The sequence below is a fragment of the Falco punctatus genome (assembly GCF_963210335.1).
Source record: "Falco punctatus genome assembly, chromosome: 6".
NCBI lineage: Eukaryota > Metazoa > Chordata > Aves > Falconiformes > Falconidae > Falco > Falco punctatus.
In genome coordinates this window covers 20,629,318-20,645,757 of record NC_137585.1, presented here as the reverse complement: position 1 = coordinate 20,645,757, position 16,440 = coordinate 20,629,318, and the positions used below count along the sequence as shown (strand labels likewise).

Sequence of the window (16,440 nt, the reverse complement as noted above, 5' to 3'; positions counted from 1 at the left end):
ACCGGGTTGTCTATGTGACAGCCTTCCCTCTTACCCTCTGGCAGCTTAGTTTCTTTGAGCAGCTTTAGCGAGTGACCTTACTGGATGCTTTTAGGAAAACCAGATTCTCTGTGAGCTGAAAGGCCTGTTTGCTTCTTTCTGGGTTTTTTTGTTTGCTTGTTTGGTGGTGTTTTGTTGTGGGTTTTGTTTGCGTGTTTGTTTGTTTTGGGTTTTTGTGGGGTTTTTTGTTGTTGTTAGTTTATTTACTGGTAATAAATCTGGTAGATCTCTGAGGTATGGCTTTCCTTTTTAAAAGTCGTGGTGACTTTTCCTCACTGCAACAGTTTCATACCTGTTAATTCAGTCATTTAGAATAGTTCTTGCTGTTTTGACTGGTACAAATCATAAGGCTTACCTGGCCTGCAGTCCTCTAGCTGACCCTAGAAGCTTTGTAAAACTTGACATGGGGTCAGGGACCTTCCAGTTCTGTGGAAATGAGGCAATTTTGATACCTTGGACAATAGATAAGCTCTGTGGTTAGAGAACACTTACCTGGCTGCTTCACCCTGTTCAACCAATAGTTTAATTCATTGGAGAATCAGCCTTGAGTCAATTAGGTGAACAAGGCTGCCATAAATGCATCCCCAACGGTGAAAACAAATACAGAAAAATGATGTAGCTGAACTTTCTGAAGTAACCTTACCTTCTATCAGGCATCTTGATTTTTTTTCTTTGTTTAATTTCTTTTTTTGGTTGAAAAGCTTTCTGATTCTAAAGTTTAAAAGAGGAGCTATACTAGGCTTGAGATAGAGGGTCTGCCTCACCCTTTTCCACCCTCTACACGTTTGCAAGTGGTTCCTCAGAGCCTGCAATGTATTTACTTTTTGACTTGCCTGCTTGTGAGTTTTCATTGAGCCTTATATTCTTCTTCCCATTTGAAAACTTTCAAAATTTTTCTTTCTTTCATTAAACTTGTCTTACCTTACTGTTTAGTGACGCTGATCTGTATTTTGCTTTAAATAATTTTGAAATAAATGATACACATTTTCCTTGCAATACACTACATTTTCTGTAATGCAGAAGAGTTTGTCTTGTATTTCACTGCAGGTAATTCATCACCTTAATTTTTGCATATCAAGAGACTTGGGAGAGGAGGCAGAGATCTTAGTGCTCTTTCGGATTGGTTAAGCCAGTGCTCGTGTCTATAATTCTGTATCAGGTACACAGTTAGCAAGTTGTCAGAGTAGCATGTTTTTCTAAATAGTCAATTTTAAATTCATTAAAAGATTGTATTTGTTTTATAAGTAATAACTCTACAAAAGGATATTTTTACTTTAGAATTCCTTCTGTTGATACAAAGAAGCTTAATGAGTGCATGCATAACAGATTCAGATTTAGTTTAAGAACCTTGCAAAGAGCTTTGTCTGGCTGATAGGTTAGTTTGAGAGGATAATTCAGATATTTTCCAGATGGGATCACAGCAGTTCTAACTCTGGCTTTATCAGTTAATAAAAAGGATTCATGCCATCTGACAGTTACTGAATAATGATTTGAAAATAACTATAGGGCTTGCAGCACAAAAGTGCTGCTGAGCTTCAGTGTTTCTTATACAGAAATTCATGTTTGATGGGTTGTTTCACTCGTTCTGTGTTACATCCAAACTGAAAAATATTTTATGCTGCTTTTTTTGATGCTAAATAGAATTGAATGATCTGTTATCTGTTGACCAGGTCTGTGGTGATGTTGCCCTAAAAAAAAAAAAAATCTTATATGATTTTTGCAGTATAAGAAATGTGCAAAAAAATCAATTGCATTGGACATTAAGTATGCAGACTGGGTCTCTGAGATTGTTGGTTTTGAGCAGAAGTAAACATATTCATATATGGAATCACTTACTAGATTTTTTTTTTTAATGGCAATTCTAGAAATAGACATAAAATAAAGAGTGGCACTAATCAGTTGAATTTTAGAAACAATCAAGAGTTGCCTTACCAAGTACAGTTCCTTTGTTAGGCTGTTGTTCTCCTGTCAATCTTCAATATGTTTCTAAAGCTATTGAGTATTTTTAAAGGAAAAGGAAATGTATTAGGAAGAATGGGTGAGGGGGAATTCTCTCTACTCAGAGGATGAGTAGTGGGTTGTCGGTCTCTGTAGCTAGAGTTTGTCATCAGGATAGGCTCATACGTAGCTTGTAGTTATGAAAGGTGGTTGGTTCAGATTCGGTCTTAGTCTCAGGTACCCTGTAATATATATAAATTTGTAAAACAACACTAACAATCTAGGCAGCAGTGGCAGTTTTTTATATATTCTGGCACATTGTCTGATATCATTTTCCAGATGTATTATCTGTGGTCATATATTAAAGACCAACTCACAGTCTGCTTTTTATAAGCTGTGAACAGCAGATATAAGCATTATACTTACTCAAGAGCATGAGCACAAACTGTTGTATCTGTAACATTTAGTATACCCATATTTATAAAGAAAATGACACTGTAAATGGTAGTGCACAAACTTACAGTTGACTATTCAATCCAATTGTGGGCATATGAAGAGTGAAAGACTATAAAAAGACAGACTTACCAGGGGTTTGCAATAACTTAATAAGGAGTAGAATACAGGTCTAATCTCAGTTGATGTAGTACATGTATTTTGTGGATCCCTTGATTCCTCATTTGCTTTTTCATGCGATGTCATGTAATTGTCAAGTCTTCCATCATGGAGCCTTCAAATGAAGAGGTGAGGTGAAGAGGACATCCTTTGGAGAAGGTTCATTGAGTCAGTAGTAGTAATGCCCTTTTGGTGGGTTATGCAAGCCCTGCAAGATAGTTGAAGACTATCTGTTCTTTTTAGATTTGCTGCAGGTGTGCTGAGTACTAAACTCCAGTGGAGTAAGAAACTTGCTTCTCTGAATGTCTTAAGTACTCAGATAAACTGTGAAAACATACATATTGACAGAAGTAAAACAAACACCACAGACAATAAATGCTCTCTTTCTATGGGATTTTCATGCCCTAATCCTGATTTTGGTGGTAATCAGTTCCTGGTGCCTTTAGCTATATGATATGTGCATTAATGAAAGTTCAGAAGACTTAGGTATTCATTTTTCTCAACTATTTTTGTTTCTGATTGTTTGAAGTTAGTATTCATGAGTAATATTCAACATCTATTTAATTTGTTTTCAGTATTGAAGGCATTGAGAAGTGGATTAACAGGGGAGGAAAAAAAAAGGGAAGTTGAAGAAAGCAAAAACAATACATGGGATCAAAAGGAAAGCTGTAAACCAAGACAATATTTTCAAATAAGATGCAAAGAATCATCAGAGAAAAAAAAAAAACCACAGAGAAATATACTTAGTAGTATAGGAAGACTTAAATATTACACAGTAGGCACACTGGAAATATGTAGCACAGGCAAAACTGAATAGAAACAAGACCGTAAAAGTTATATAAATAAAAGCAAAAGAACTCATCTTTTAAACTGCGTATGTAGTTTTTCTCTTGTGGTTGTTTAGATCCAGATACACACTTTTTTCTTGGTTCTGTTGGAAAAATGTTCTTTACACTTGAATAGGTTAGCTGATAGTTAAGGTATAAAAAACATAGTGGCAAACATTTTAAATTGCTACAAGTTTCTGGGGAACAGAGCTTTATATGGAAAAGGAAGATGTTTTAGTATTAGGAAGAGGAATTTGAGTTATTACTTAGAGTAGACCAAATCCAGGGAAGCTGTTTGTGTGATCATGCCAAACCAAGGTGAGAGCTGAAAGAGCTTGTGTAAAAAATGCATGATTATGAAAATCTTCTTAGGAAGCCAGAAAGTCTTGTGAAAATTAGATGTATATAATTTACTGAAGAATTGATTATGTTTAGTTAAAAACATCAGTTGATTCAGTTGCAGCTTAAAAAAAAAATCCATATAAAAGAGAGTTGTAAGCTTAAAAGTGAAACATACTTCAGTCTGAAATATTTGTGAGTTTGATATTGGTATTTAAAATGAACCTAAACATAATGCATAACACCATTCTTATTAAAATAATAAGATATCTTTGCTGTCAGAACAGGTGATCAAAGGTGTTTGTGTGTGAACTGTTGCTACGAAGCTGTTAGAAAGGAGCAAGATATCTTAAGTATTCACCACCTGATTTCTTGATAAATATATTAAAAGGGAAAAAAAACCCCAAAATCTAACACCACCGCCACCACCTCAGTCACTAAACATTTTCTGTCATGTCTTCTAACTTTGTGCTGAGTTCACAGAAGTTATTCCTATTGCTGTAATACTCCCTGAGGGCTCATTGAACGCAGTCTTTATAGCAACACGTAGTAGTCTGGCATAGTTTGTGTGCTGTATGATAACAGGCCTTTGGTTTGGATATCAATGCAGAAACTTTAGAAAAATATTTCAGCTTCCAGGTCTGAAGTTTAATTTTAATCTGATGTCACCTTTGTCAAGTTCAGAAAAATAATTATTTTCTGGAAGTTCTATGTACAGGGTATGTTTTCCTACTTTGATACTGATTTCATTTTTTTTTTTCTTTCAAGAGATGTTTATTAGATTGCAGATTGGCAAATTTATACTCAGTTACTACAGACCTTTCTTATCAAAAGTATAGTTCCTGAAACTAAACATTATGTCATTGTAAAGGACCCATTTCAAGTTCAGTGAGAGACTTCTTTGCAAGTAGCAGTTTGCATTAATTCTGGAATCAAGGTATTTTGTTTTTATGTGCTATTCATAGCCCTTTTGCATTTCATTATCATAGTTACTATTTGTAGGTCATTAAGAGCATAAAATACAGATTCATCAAAAGAAGAAACAAAAATTGTCCTGAAACTTCCTTAAGCTCCTCTAAGTTGGGCAGATGTCCAAGAAATGCAGAGGGTGGGTTTTTTTCTGTGAAACACTGTCTTTTGGGGGAGAACATACTCACAAGAACCTGATTTCACAGCAGACCTCTTGAACTTGTAAATTTTTGTCTAGCTCAAATAAAATTCTTATTTTGCTCAACTTCATGGAATTTTGGGAAGCAAAGGCAAATAAACCTTAAACAAGAGAACAGTATTCACTTCAATTTTGGTGGATTTTATTAATGACTTTCCCCCCCCCCCCCCCCCTTCATCTTCTATATGTGTTACATGTGTAAACTACAAACTACTGATTAGGTAGATACAGATTTGCACAATTAATATTTCTTCAACGTTTTTGGGGTTTTTTTTTGAGAATGAAGCTAGATCGGACTTGCCTGGATGAAAAAAATTTCTCACTCAGGAGGCAACTGTTAACACCATCTTGCATTTTTAAAATTGTTTGTATTTCAGCCGTCTGAATCTGCAGAAGTTGAGAGCTTTTTTTTTTTATAGCATTCCTGTAACACAGGAAATGATGAAAAGTTAGGTGATGAGAGCAGATAAGCTCAGATAAAAATGCGGAATATGATTTAATACTAATTTCTCTTTTCTTTAAAGACTTATTTAGCTGGCAAAGACTGAATTTCCTATCAAGAAGCAGACTTTTCATCACCTAATGGTAGACTGTAGAATTAATTTGAATTTTGCAATCTGTTACAGATCATGTAACAAGGGTTCTTTTTTGTATGTATTGGAGTAAGAAAACTAACTACCAAGGTATTATGTGATAAAAAATCAAATTAATGCAGTTAGTGTTAGGTGATTATAAATAAATTTCTTTTTACAGTGGTGTGGTATTATCTCTGAAATATAAAAAGGGATGTTTCAGTTTGTTTATGAAATCAGGTTTAAGTGTGCCATAGCTCTGTTGTGCATCTTCTGTGTTTATGCCTGGAAGGAATTTCTAACATGAAAGTACTTGTTTTGTGTTAGTTCAAAGGCAAAGGAAAGGGTAAGGATGAATGTTAAAATTACCTTAGTAAATATTTTGTTTTCATGCAAAGTAGATTTTCAAATCATAGGACTGCAGTGTGTTGAGTTTTAGACTTCAGATCTCTATGGCTGAAGCTGAAGATTCCCATAGTAAATACAAGCATTTTTACACAAATATGAAAACCTCATTTTTTAATTTCATAGACATTAGTGAAGAATATCTTGCTGCTTTAACAAACATTCTATTAACCTTTATCCGCTGTACTAGAAGTAGAGGATTTGATACATGCCTTCCCAGTGGTAGTTTATTCCAAATTAAGTATTTCTAGTGTCCAGCTGTGGTAGGGACCAGGAAGTAGGCTGTGCTGGTTTTTGTATAGCATCTTTTAAAACACAGCATTTATAAAGTAGCCTGCCTGGCTTTGCTTTCAGCCTGAATGAGAAGCAGGAAAGCATTTAAAAAATGAAAAATGCTGGGGCATAACTTTTATCTTCCCACAACAGGGGAAGAACGTAGCGTATTCATTTAAAAAAAGATTAATATACAATAAATATGGAAAGGGGCCTGTGAAACAGAGAAAACAAAACCAGATGATTTTTCCTACTTGTGTCTGTGGGTGAATTAAAAGATGATAATCTCTAAAGGGAAAGGCTTTGAATATCTGTTTTCTTTGACATAGGATTTTCATGTGTGAATAACCTGGCTTTTGATATCAAAATAAATTGTTTCATTAAGAATCTAAATGATTTCTTTATGTATAAAAAGATTTTAAGTGCAGGTAAACTGCTTTGGAACATAGATCACTAGTTAGACAGTTCTCTAGCCCTCCTTCTTGCCTCCTCCACCCTAGGGAAAAAAAAAAAAAAGCTGCCCAGAAGTCACCAGGTAGGGTAATTTTTAAATTGATTTGGAGAATATTTAAAAGACTTGTTGTCTTTGTCTGATTTATGAATTGTACTGCTTAGTGTTCAAATCATATGCTATCCTGAAATCGGTTTTAGTCTATTACAGTGGCATCATGTGTTTCAACGTAATTACATGATGATAGTGTTTAAGCCTTAGGATGCCTTGTGGGGAAGTAATGCAAATAATTATCTGTGCATCAGTGCAGATTAAAAAAAAAAAAAAAAAAAAGAAAAAAGAAAAATCAATACTGCTTGGTGGCAGTTTTGTGTATTCCAGTTAAAGGTTTTACATTTGACTTAAAGTTCTGAAATTGTTTGGAAGTAGGCCATCTCATGCTGAGATGAAGCATCAGGCCATTTTAAATTAGATACCGAGCATGCTCATATCAAGTACCCACTCTCAGATTTTGCAGCGTGTGTCTCTGTTCCCTGTTAGTGGAGCTGTCATTCTACTGAAGTAGAGGAGAGCACAGCATGCCCTTTGTCATCTTTCCATCAGTGCACATATGATTTCTCTTGGAACTGGAAACTTGATGTGAGACAAGCCTTGCTGTTAGATCACCAGTATTTTTGGTGAGTCAATATTCATCTCTTTCCTTTCTAAAGCCTTTTAGATATCTCAGATAAAACTCAGCTTCATACTTGTCTCTGTTCTCTAATGATGGTATCTTTATGGTACGTATATATTAATTTCTTTACTGGAGAAGAGTTGCTTTTTTAAAAGGAATGCTAGGCTGTTTTGCTCAGAAGTCAAAAAAATGTGTATGTATCTTTTTCCTTCTGACATAAATTAGCTAACTATTCTAAATATAGCAACAGTTCTTCAACCATCACTTCTCAGTCATTTTTCATTTTCTTTGTTCTTAGTAAATTGGTTTAAAATCTAGGTTGGTTGGTTTATCTCATATTTTAGAGGGAGTTTTAGTAGTCTTGCAAAATATAATTTTATTTATGTAAGACAATGCTGAAGGATATTTACAGTATTTGGTTTCAACACAAATTGCCAAACAGGGTAAGTTAACTGTTGTCATCTGTTAGTTTTGCTGATAGATATACATGCATTTCCTTCTTTAACCGGCTAAGAAATAGAAAAAGGCATAATCATTTATAACTTAGATCTTACATATATAGAGATTGGATATAATAGGAATTTCTGAACAAATTTATAGTCTTCATAGTAGCTAAAGTGAATGTTTGATACAGCTTAACATTTAATTAACTTTTATTCAACTGTGGGAAGGCAGGATTTATGATGTGAAGCATTATCAAAGCTTAGTTCTTGCACTTGGTTTAAATTTTTTTTTCCTCCAAAAGTATCTGCAAAATATGACTTTTAAATTCTTTAATGCAATGCATTTAGCTTGTAGCAAAAACTCAGTTGACAATGTATTTTTAAAACATCTAAACTGGGATTGTAAAAAGCAGTGAGTGAATTGATAAAATCTGTCACCACCACCACCCCCCAAGAAAAAAGTTGGTTCCTAATTACACTTATCTCCCAGTGAATAAAGACGATTTAATATCATGGTTGAACTTGTGTGTTTTAAAGTTTAACTTGTGACATACTAAATACTTCCTAGAATACAATTTGTTGCTGGATTGAGGTTGGAGCTCTTAATTATAATACAGTCACATAGATTTTTTGGATTGGGATTGTTGCTTGTTTTTACAAGCAGGTACTCTTTATCCTGTTGTGATTGTGCACATGTACTTTAAATAGTCCTCTGGATAAAAGATTTGCATTACAATGGGATAAACTGCTTGTCAGTGAATTCACTGTGCCTGATAAAAGAGATTCTTGCTGAACGTATAACCCCTGTTATGATTCCGACTGACCTGATTCTTTGGAGTAAAATCAATAAAACCTTAAGCTTTTTCATTGCCTTGACAGTTGAAGCTGGTAGGGGGCTGGATGGAGAGTGGTGTGTGTGAATCTTGAGTACTTGAGCAGTAGTTTGCTTGATCCCCTGACACAGGGTTCTCGGGGAATGATCTAAATGGGTGTAATAGATGAGATTTTTGTTAAAGTCTGAGGATAATGCATTTAATTGAGGCCTTTCTGTGGCAAAGCCTGTCATAACCCATCAGAAAACCTGCACTTTGGCTGCCAAAACAGGGTTCTAGCACATGGCCCTGACAACTGATGAGAGACAGTGAGGGGTAACTGCAAACCTGTGTCGTGCAAAATATATTACTGTTCTGACTTGTTATCTTCAAAGCATGTTATTTCTAATACTAAGTTTTTGCTCTTTTAACTAGAATATGTCATTTCATAGTGGTGGTGCTTTCAGGTGCCGTGAGCTGGGTGTCTTGGAAATCTGGAAAATGCTATAAAGCTGCACAGATTTGCCATAGGACAGCTTCCAGATGAACAGCAAACCTAGAAAACTTAACACCTTTTAGGAAGGGAACAAAGAGATGAGAAAGGTAAAGACTTGCAGAGCAGGTAATGGGAATGGCAGTATAAAGAGGAACAGAATTGTAGAAGGTGAACGTGTGTAAAGCAAGTAGCATTTAGCTGTTTTGGCAGTGTTCCCGTATCAGTGTGAGCATGCAAAAATGTGAGATTTCTGGTTTGGACTGATGAAGAAATTTTGACCTTGGTGTGATTTTCCTGAGATACCCCTTTGAAATAACTTAAGATTATAAAAAGTTGTATTTTGCAGGTTTTATAAGGGAACAATTGTTACTCAGGGAAAACAGAAGTTAAATATATCAAATTAAGTTATTTTTACAACCTTGATCTTGTTTATTTTAATCTTCAGAATAATGTTTATCCTTTCCTTTGAAGTGCTTACTCTTGTTAGTTTTCCAAAGAGGAATTCTTATATTATAGTTACAAAGGTTAATTGAAGTTTTACAGGCAAGATGCTGTCTACCCTGCAGTGCTGCTCTTGTCTGTACCCATTTTATGTAGCATATAAGTCCACATTTTGTCATGGGTAGCATGCACAAAAAATTGCCTTGTGTTTGTAATCATAATGGTGATTGTACATAACTAGATGAATTTGAGATCTTAGAGAGCCTGACACCTATATATTACCTTTTGTTTTACTGTAATTTTATGGTGTTAGTTTTGTTGATTTCTTTATTTATGTGTATATATATATACACACACAGAGAAGATGTGCAGGGAGGGTGAATGTGCGTAAGGGCTGCTGGTTGTACAAGCTTTTCCCAAATGTGTTTAAATTACACTGAATAGAGAATTAAAATGAAAAAATATTTAATTCTGTTTCAAAGAATGATATGATTCAGTCATTGTACACAGGCCAGTCATCATTAGGATTTTATTTTATTGGGGATCAACATATTGTAACTTGCAATAAAATACCAGAGTGTAAAGTTTAAGTTCTTACCACTCTGCAATGTAGACCTACCTTTCAGATTTTCAGAAATTCTGGGTAGGTCTCTGGAAGGATCTCTGAGGGTGCCCATTGATGTGACTGGCAATATGAGGCATGTAATGCACCTTCTTCTATTATTTTTTGAAGAAGATAAAAAATTTATTCTGTTTTCCACATGAATAAAAAGTTACTGACTTGTGGTGCTTTTTCACTAGGAAAGCAGTATACCTGTAAGAACATGAGTGATTTTAGTCATTTTGAGGAAGCACCACGGCTGAAATAATGTTTAAATGAATTTTGTGCTGCTTGAGGTTTTTTCACATGTAAAAGTTTGTACAGGACTAAGGAAAAAATCAGAAAAGGATGTGAAGGTTAGGGATGTGGGGTGAAGAGGAACGTCTTGCATATACACCACTTAAGCTGCCTGCCAACTATTTTTTGAACAATTAAAATTTTTTGGACATAGGAGGCTCAGTCTTTTTCCATTCATGTTGGCTTCTAAATGAAAGATTTTACTACTGCTGACAATTGCATCTACTCGGTTCATGTGCCAGATGGAGAGCCTGTCACAATTTTAGACTGAAGGTTGTGTCTAAAAACTTTGTCAGCATTCTGCATCAAATCTTGACCCATTTTAGACACCATGCTGTAATCTGGTACTTTCAAGAGAAGAATGGCATTTTTTAGTTTCTTTTTTTATGGAGCAGAACTACATTTCACAAGTATGATCTGAATTTACTTTTCCAAATGAAAAAGAAACTGCACACCAGTACTCATTTAAAATAATTGGCTGTAATGTCAGCATCAGGTCTGAGATTTTATGGAAAAATAAAGAAGGCGTTATTAGTTCTTTCTATATGTATATAGTATAAGTTGAGAAACAGGTTTATTAAAGTGCAAACCTAGAATGCTGTAAATTATTTTTAAAAAATCTTCAGCATTTTTGTACCAAGAGTAGAAATGTAAACAGTTAGCCAAGTCCTTGCTGAATGAGCAGAGAACTGTCTGTACTTTTTCAGTGCACTGAGGTATAAAATGGGTATTATATACAGTCTAATTAAATGCTATGAATTTTAGTAGATTTTAGCTGTAAATACAGTAGATCATTGCAATTCAATAATGAATAACTATTTAGTGGGAGTATCTATCAATAAAAATTTAGAAAAGTATTTTTTATAAAGTAGGTGCTGGTAGCTTTGCATTTCCTAAAAGACGACCAAGAGTAAAATAGTCCTTTTTGTGGGTCAGACTTTCCAGTCCTCAAAAAAAGCACAGGGAAGAGAAAAGGGCAAAAATAAAAAACAAACAAACAAACAAAAAAAAAAAGGACGGGGGGGGGGGGGGGCGGGGAAGTACAGGAACGTTTCTCAAAATAGTATGTAAGTTTTAATTTTTTCCTTGAGTTTTCAGCACAGTACAACATCACTTGCCTTATGTGTATACATGCATCCGTATTTTTTAAGAGAACCTGGGATACTGTTTTATGCTCTAGAGTACATCAACATTTGAAATATTTTTAGGATATTTGGTCTTATGCATACTTAAATACTGTGGTAGGGAGACAATAGAATGGTATTTAAACATCTCAGTGGCTTTAAGAAAACTAGAATTGAATTGTGTCATCTTAAAGCTAATCTGAATTTAATGGAGGTGCATGCCATACAGTGATTTACTTGTTTGTAAGCTAGTCACAAACTGATATTCTTCCAAAGCGTGACCATTGAATTAAAAGTTAATTTTTATATACTGCAGGACATTTGAAAGGGCTTGTATGCAGTTCATGTTTTATGTTCTTGTCCAAAACTTCAAACACCAAAAGGATTCGATGTTCTGTAGTTTCCCATTTGTATAGAAATGACTAATAGTATTTCAGTGTTTTAAAGTTTATTCACAAATCCATCTGCATTTATATTTCAGATGCTTCCATTGTAACTTTTGGCTTTATATATAATAATGTGTGTGGGTTTTTTCTAAGGAATTACATAGGCATCATAATATAACTATGTTGGTAGATAATCTGTCATTTGCATTTAAATAAAGACTTTTTAATCAGTGAAAACATGGTGTTTGGTGAAAAAAAATAAGTGAAAAAAACACTTAGTGGAATGACATTCAAGCTGTTGATAGAACAATATTTGCTATGGAGTCTTCTTACAGAGGTTTCCTTTTTTTTTTTTTTTTTTTAGGCCATATTAACTGTGACCCATGATTTAATTAAAGGAGGTGTTCAGCATATGATGGAGGTTTTTGAGGGAAAAATGTTCTGAGAATGAAGAAATGAGAAAACATTTTCAGAACTGTCATTAAAAACCAGGAGATCAGTACAATTTTGAGCACTTGTACCAAATAGAAATTTGTCTGAGGCAAGACAGTGTATCTTACCTGGCAAATCTTAAATAGATTTTTTTAATTTGTTTTTACACTGTTCTGAGAAGTAGTATTAATTTTTTTTTTCCCTTCTGGAGAAAATACACTAAGGTGTCAAAGTTGTTGTACCCTAGCAAAGAATGAAAAGGCATGACTTAAACAATGCCATTTTCTGTAATGCCATCTGTTTCATCCCACACTGCCCAGTACTTTTGTTTTCTCTATGAGCAAAGAGAAGACAGATATCTTTAGTAGCCCTCATGCTGAGGCTGTCAAAATAAGTACTTTAGTGCTGCCTTTGAAAGTATCTCAAAGTACAGCATGATTGTAGCTATAATGTGTTTCCTGCAGAGGCGGCTTCAGTTACCTGTCTGGTATAGTCTGGCTGCTGCTCAGTGGATCACAGCAATGCCAGTGGGAGGCAGGATTTGCACAGAGGATGAGGGAAAGAGGAGGTCGTGTGAATCAAAGGAAATAGTTGTGACTGGTGGAATTTCACCAGGTCCTTAAAATTATATCCTAAGCTGTATCTTGCAGAAATATCTGTAAGATGTAGCTCATTACAGATCTTCATTGGTCAAGAAGGAGGAAAACCAGCTACTGAATAGCTTACTTGAGCCCTTTGGAAAGCAGTTAAGACCTTTCTTAACTGTTTTCTAGACCTAGTGAGTTTGATTTTTAAGACTGGTACTTGATAGGTTGAGGCTCAGTTTGATTTCTGACAGCCTTAATGATCAGAGTAAGTTGAGAACGTTCCCCACAACCTTCCATTACAGCATTAGGATCTCACTATTTCAGTTGTATTTAGTTGCTTTAATGATGAGGAGTATATATCATGATAGTACAAATTGGAACTGGAAACAGAGGTTTAATTAACCAAGGTTGCATAGAAAGTTTAATGAAGCAGAAAGTAAAGCCAAAGGGCATATCCCTGATGCAATTAACTTGATGTTGTGATCCCTGAATAACTGTCAGTGAAATACCTCAGGTACTGAAATGCATGTCAGGGCAGAGCTTCACTTGGCCCCATAGGGAGGAAAGCCAAATAGCCCCAGAGAAACATTTTGTTCAGGAGGTTGGACTGTTTTTGAGATTTTAGCTACCAGCTTTGCATTATCTCATCTAGAAATTCCAGATCACTCACAGCCCATTCTGGTATCTTAACATGCCACTGCCCTGTAACATACTAAGTTTAAGGTCCGTACTTCATCAGTTTGGGACCATGATCACTAAGGTATCCTTGCCCTTTTTCTGTCCTGTAATGATTCTTGTTTGCAGGATATATTGAGATTGATAATTTGACCCACTAGATGTGGGGTTTTATTTCATTAACATGTCTGTGTTGAAATCAAGTAAGAACAGTGTAGATTTTATTTAAACAGAACTATTAAATATATTAAACAGCGTGGGACTTCAACAGAATTAGATTTATTTAATTTCTTTTTTTTTTGTTATAGTGACACATCTATTAAAGCAGCAACATGTCATCTTCTGACAACTGTGTTGAAGTGATGTTGAGAGATTCTGACTGCAGTCCCCTCCTCCATTTTCACATAAAATTTCTGAAAACCTCTATTGCATCTATGCAAAGCTGGAACAAAGTCTGAGAACTGCATGAAAGAGTAATAACACAGCAGTCAAGTGAATAGAAGCTAAGAGATGTTGGAGTGACTGCAGTGTGAGTGCGTGTGGGTGTGTACATATGTGTATATGCAAGTTTAGCCAGTACTTTACATTAACCCCCACCATGTTGTAGTTTCTCTAGCACTAGACTTTCTGTTCCAGAAAGAACTTCAGCTTCCCAGACTGTGTATTTTTTTCTCTTATTACCTCCATGGTTTTGTTTAAATGATTAAATGAAAATGGTAGAGCATGTCATCTATGTTAGAAACAGAATCCAAAAACATTGAGTAAAAAAGCTTATAACTTTTAACTAGATGGTTTTTCAGACTGTGCCAAATTCTTTGTGACTCTGAAAATGGTTACCAGTAATTCTGTTTCTGTCAAAATGTTAAATTCATGTTTTCTGACAGGCAGTATTCATTTGCATAGCCAATAGATATGGATCATCAGAACTTATTCTGCAGAGCTGAGCTGTTCGAAATGTGGATCTTGGTATAATTGTTGGAAAAAATTGTGCTGTCTTAGTCTTGAGCACTGAATATTTGATGTCCTGATTATTTTTGAGATATCAAAATAACTAATGCAATTTTGTTTGAGGTACCTCAGTGGAACATACTTGTGGAAACTGTTCCAGTGAAGCTAAGCAATCACTGGGAAAGTATGAACACTTTCAAAATCATTGAAAGAGAGTGGGAGAAAAATTCTTACAAAGCTGCTTCTTGCGCCATTGTCCTAATCCTCAAGGAAAGTCTGCAATATGCATTTGAATGGCAAGCATGGGAAATTCAGAAATCTATTAGATCTTAAAACTCATTAAGTCAGTGGTTTTATACCAGGTAATTTTCTTGTCTGCTTCAGCTAATCCCACCATTTAAACACCTTCCCCTTTAGGGGGAGAAAAAAAAAGGAATAACAGTAATTAAAAAAATATTATTAAAAAATCTTGCTCCCATCTACTGGGCTCTTAAGTCCTCTTCTCAGCTGGTCTGATAAACATACCTAATTTCCACTCAGCATGATGGTTTTCAGCTTTCCTGAATTGGTGGGCATTGCTGCCTTTGCTTCAAGCTTGAGCAATAGGTCTTGCTTTGTAGTCCTGTAACTCATTTCCAGTGTTGTCAGTAGATGTAACAAAAGATGCTGATCCTTGTGTAAACCTTGCCTTGCTGGCTTCAGTGCTGCTTGTAGTAATGCTAATACCAGCATTTGACACGATTACTCCATGTGGCTAGCATTCATTTTTATTGACAGAACTTTCTAGATGGGTTGGTCAATTCATTGTTTTGTTCCTCAGAATAAATGAGGGATGTGAAGGCTGGCTAGAACTGCTTTATGACAGTCCAAAGACTTTGACTTAATAGCACACAAAAACATCAAAGTATGCAAAGATAATGGAAGTTATTATTTCTCTGTGTTAGAAGTAAAGGGGTGGTACAGGAATCCTTGGAAATAAGTGAAAGAACTCCAACCTAGAAGTTCTTTAGAAGCATTTTAAACCATATTTATTGTAACATCCTTTGGGATCTAATGATCTAATCTATTAGATAACATTGAATTTGTGTAAATGTTGCACACTTAGGTATGTTATATTTAAAAGAAATGCAGCATGTAGGTTGTTTTCAATATCAGTGTTAGAGAATTTTTGCATTGCTTAAAACCTCTGGTAAATTTAAGAATTAGTTTTTCAGTTAACTTTCTTAGCTTGTACTTGCCTCCAGTGGCTTCAGCTTGGACCAGTGAGATTTGATAATTTATTTTCTTAAATACACTGTTTAAAGTCTTGTGGTAAAGTTTTAGTCCTTCAAATGTGGGTTCAGTATCTCACCTCACCTCATTCAGTGCATGAAATAAAAAATCCCTTGGGTTCTTTTGTATCATTCCTTAAGCTTATTGAAGGTGACTGATAAGTAATCACGGGATTACTCTGTTTGAAAGTGACACAGGTTGTCACTTGTGACACAGGTTGTCACTTGTCCAACATCCTGCCCCAAGTGGGGTCAGTCTTGAGCTCAGACCACGCTGTGGAGGGATTTTATCCTGTGTGGTCCTGAGAGCCCCCAAGGATGGAGACTCTACAGCCTCTCTGGGAAATCTGTCCCACCACCTGACTGTCCTGCATGATGAAGTTTTTACTCATGTGTGGTCTGAACCTCTCTGGTTTCCATTCATGTCTGTTGTCTCTCAACCTCTGCCCGTGCTCCATTGTGAAGTGCTTGCTTTCATTCTCCTCTCCTTGTAGGTACGAGCAGGCTGCTGTTAGGACCCCCAGTGCCATCTCTTCCCCAGGCTAAGCCGCCCCCAGCATCTCCTCACAGGACCGCTGCTGCAGCCCCTGACCATCTTGGTGGCCCTCTGCTGAACTTGTGGCAGTTTGT

The 16,440-nt window shown here is 35.5% G+C and overlaps 1 protein-coding gene across 24 annotated transcripts in view; it reads left to right on the top strand.

Moving 5' to 3' along the window:
• The window catches only part of PLEKHA5 (pleckstrin homology domain containing A5), a 169,263-nt gene that overhangs the window by 53,977 nt on the left and 98,846 nt on the right, over window positions 1-16,440 (top strand). The window contains exon 1 of one of the 24 annotated variants that reach the window (XM_080391765.1): window positions 209-7,301. The exons of the other annotated variants lie outside the window; for them this stretch is intronic. The gene's annotated coding sequence lies outside the window, so the exon portion shown is untranslated. Of the gene's footprint in view, window positions 1-208; window positions 7,302-16,440 lie in introns of those variants that run through there. 24 annotated transcript variants of the gene reach the window in all.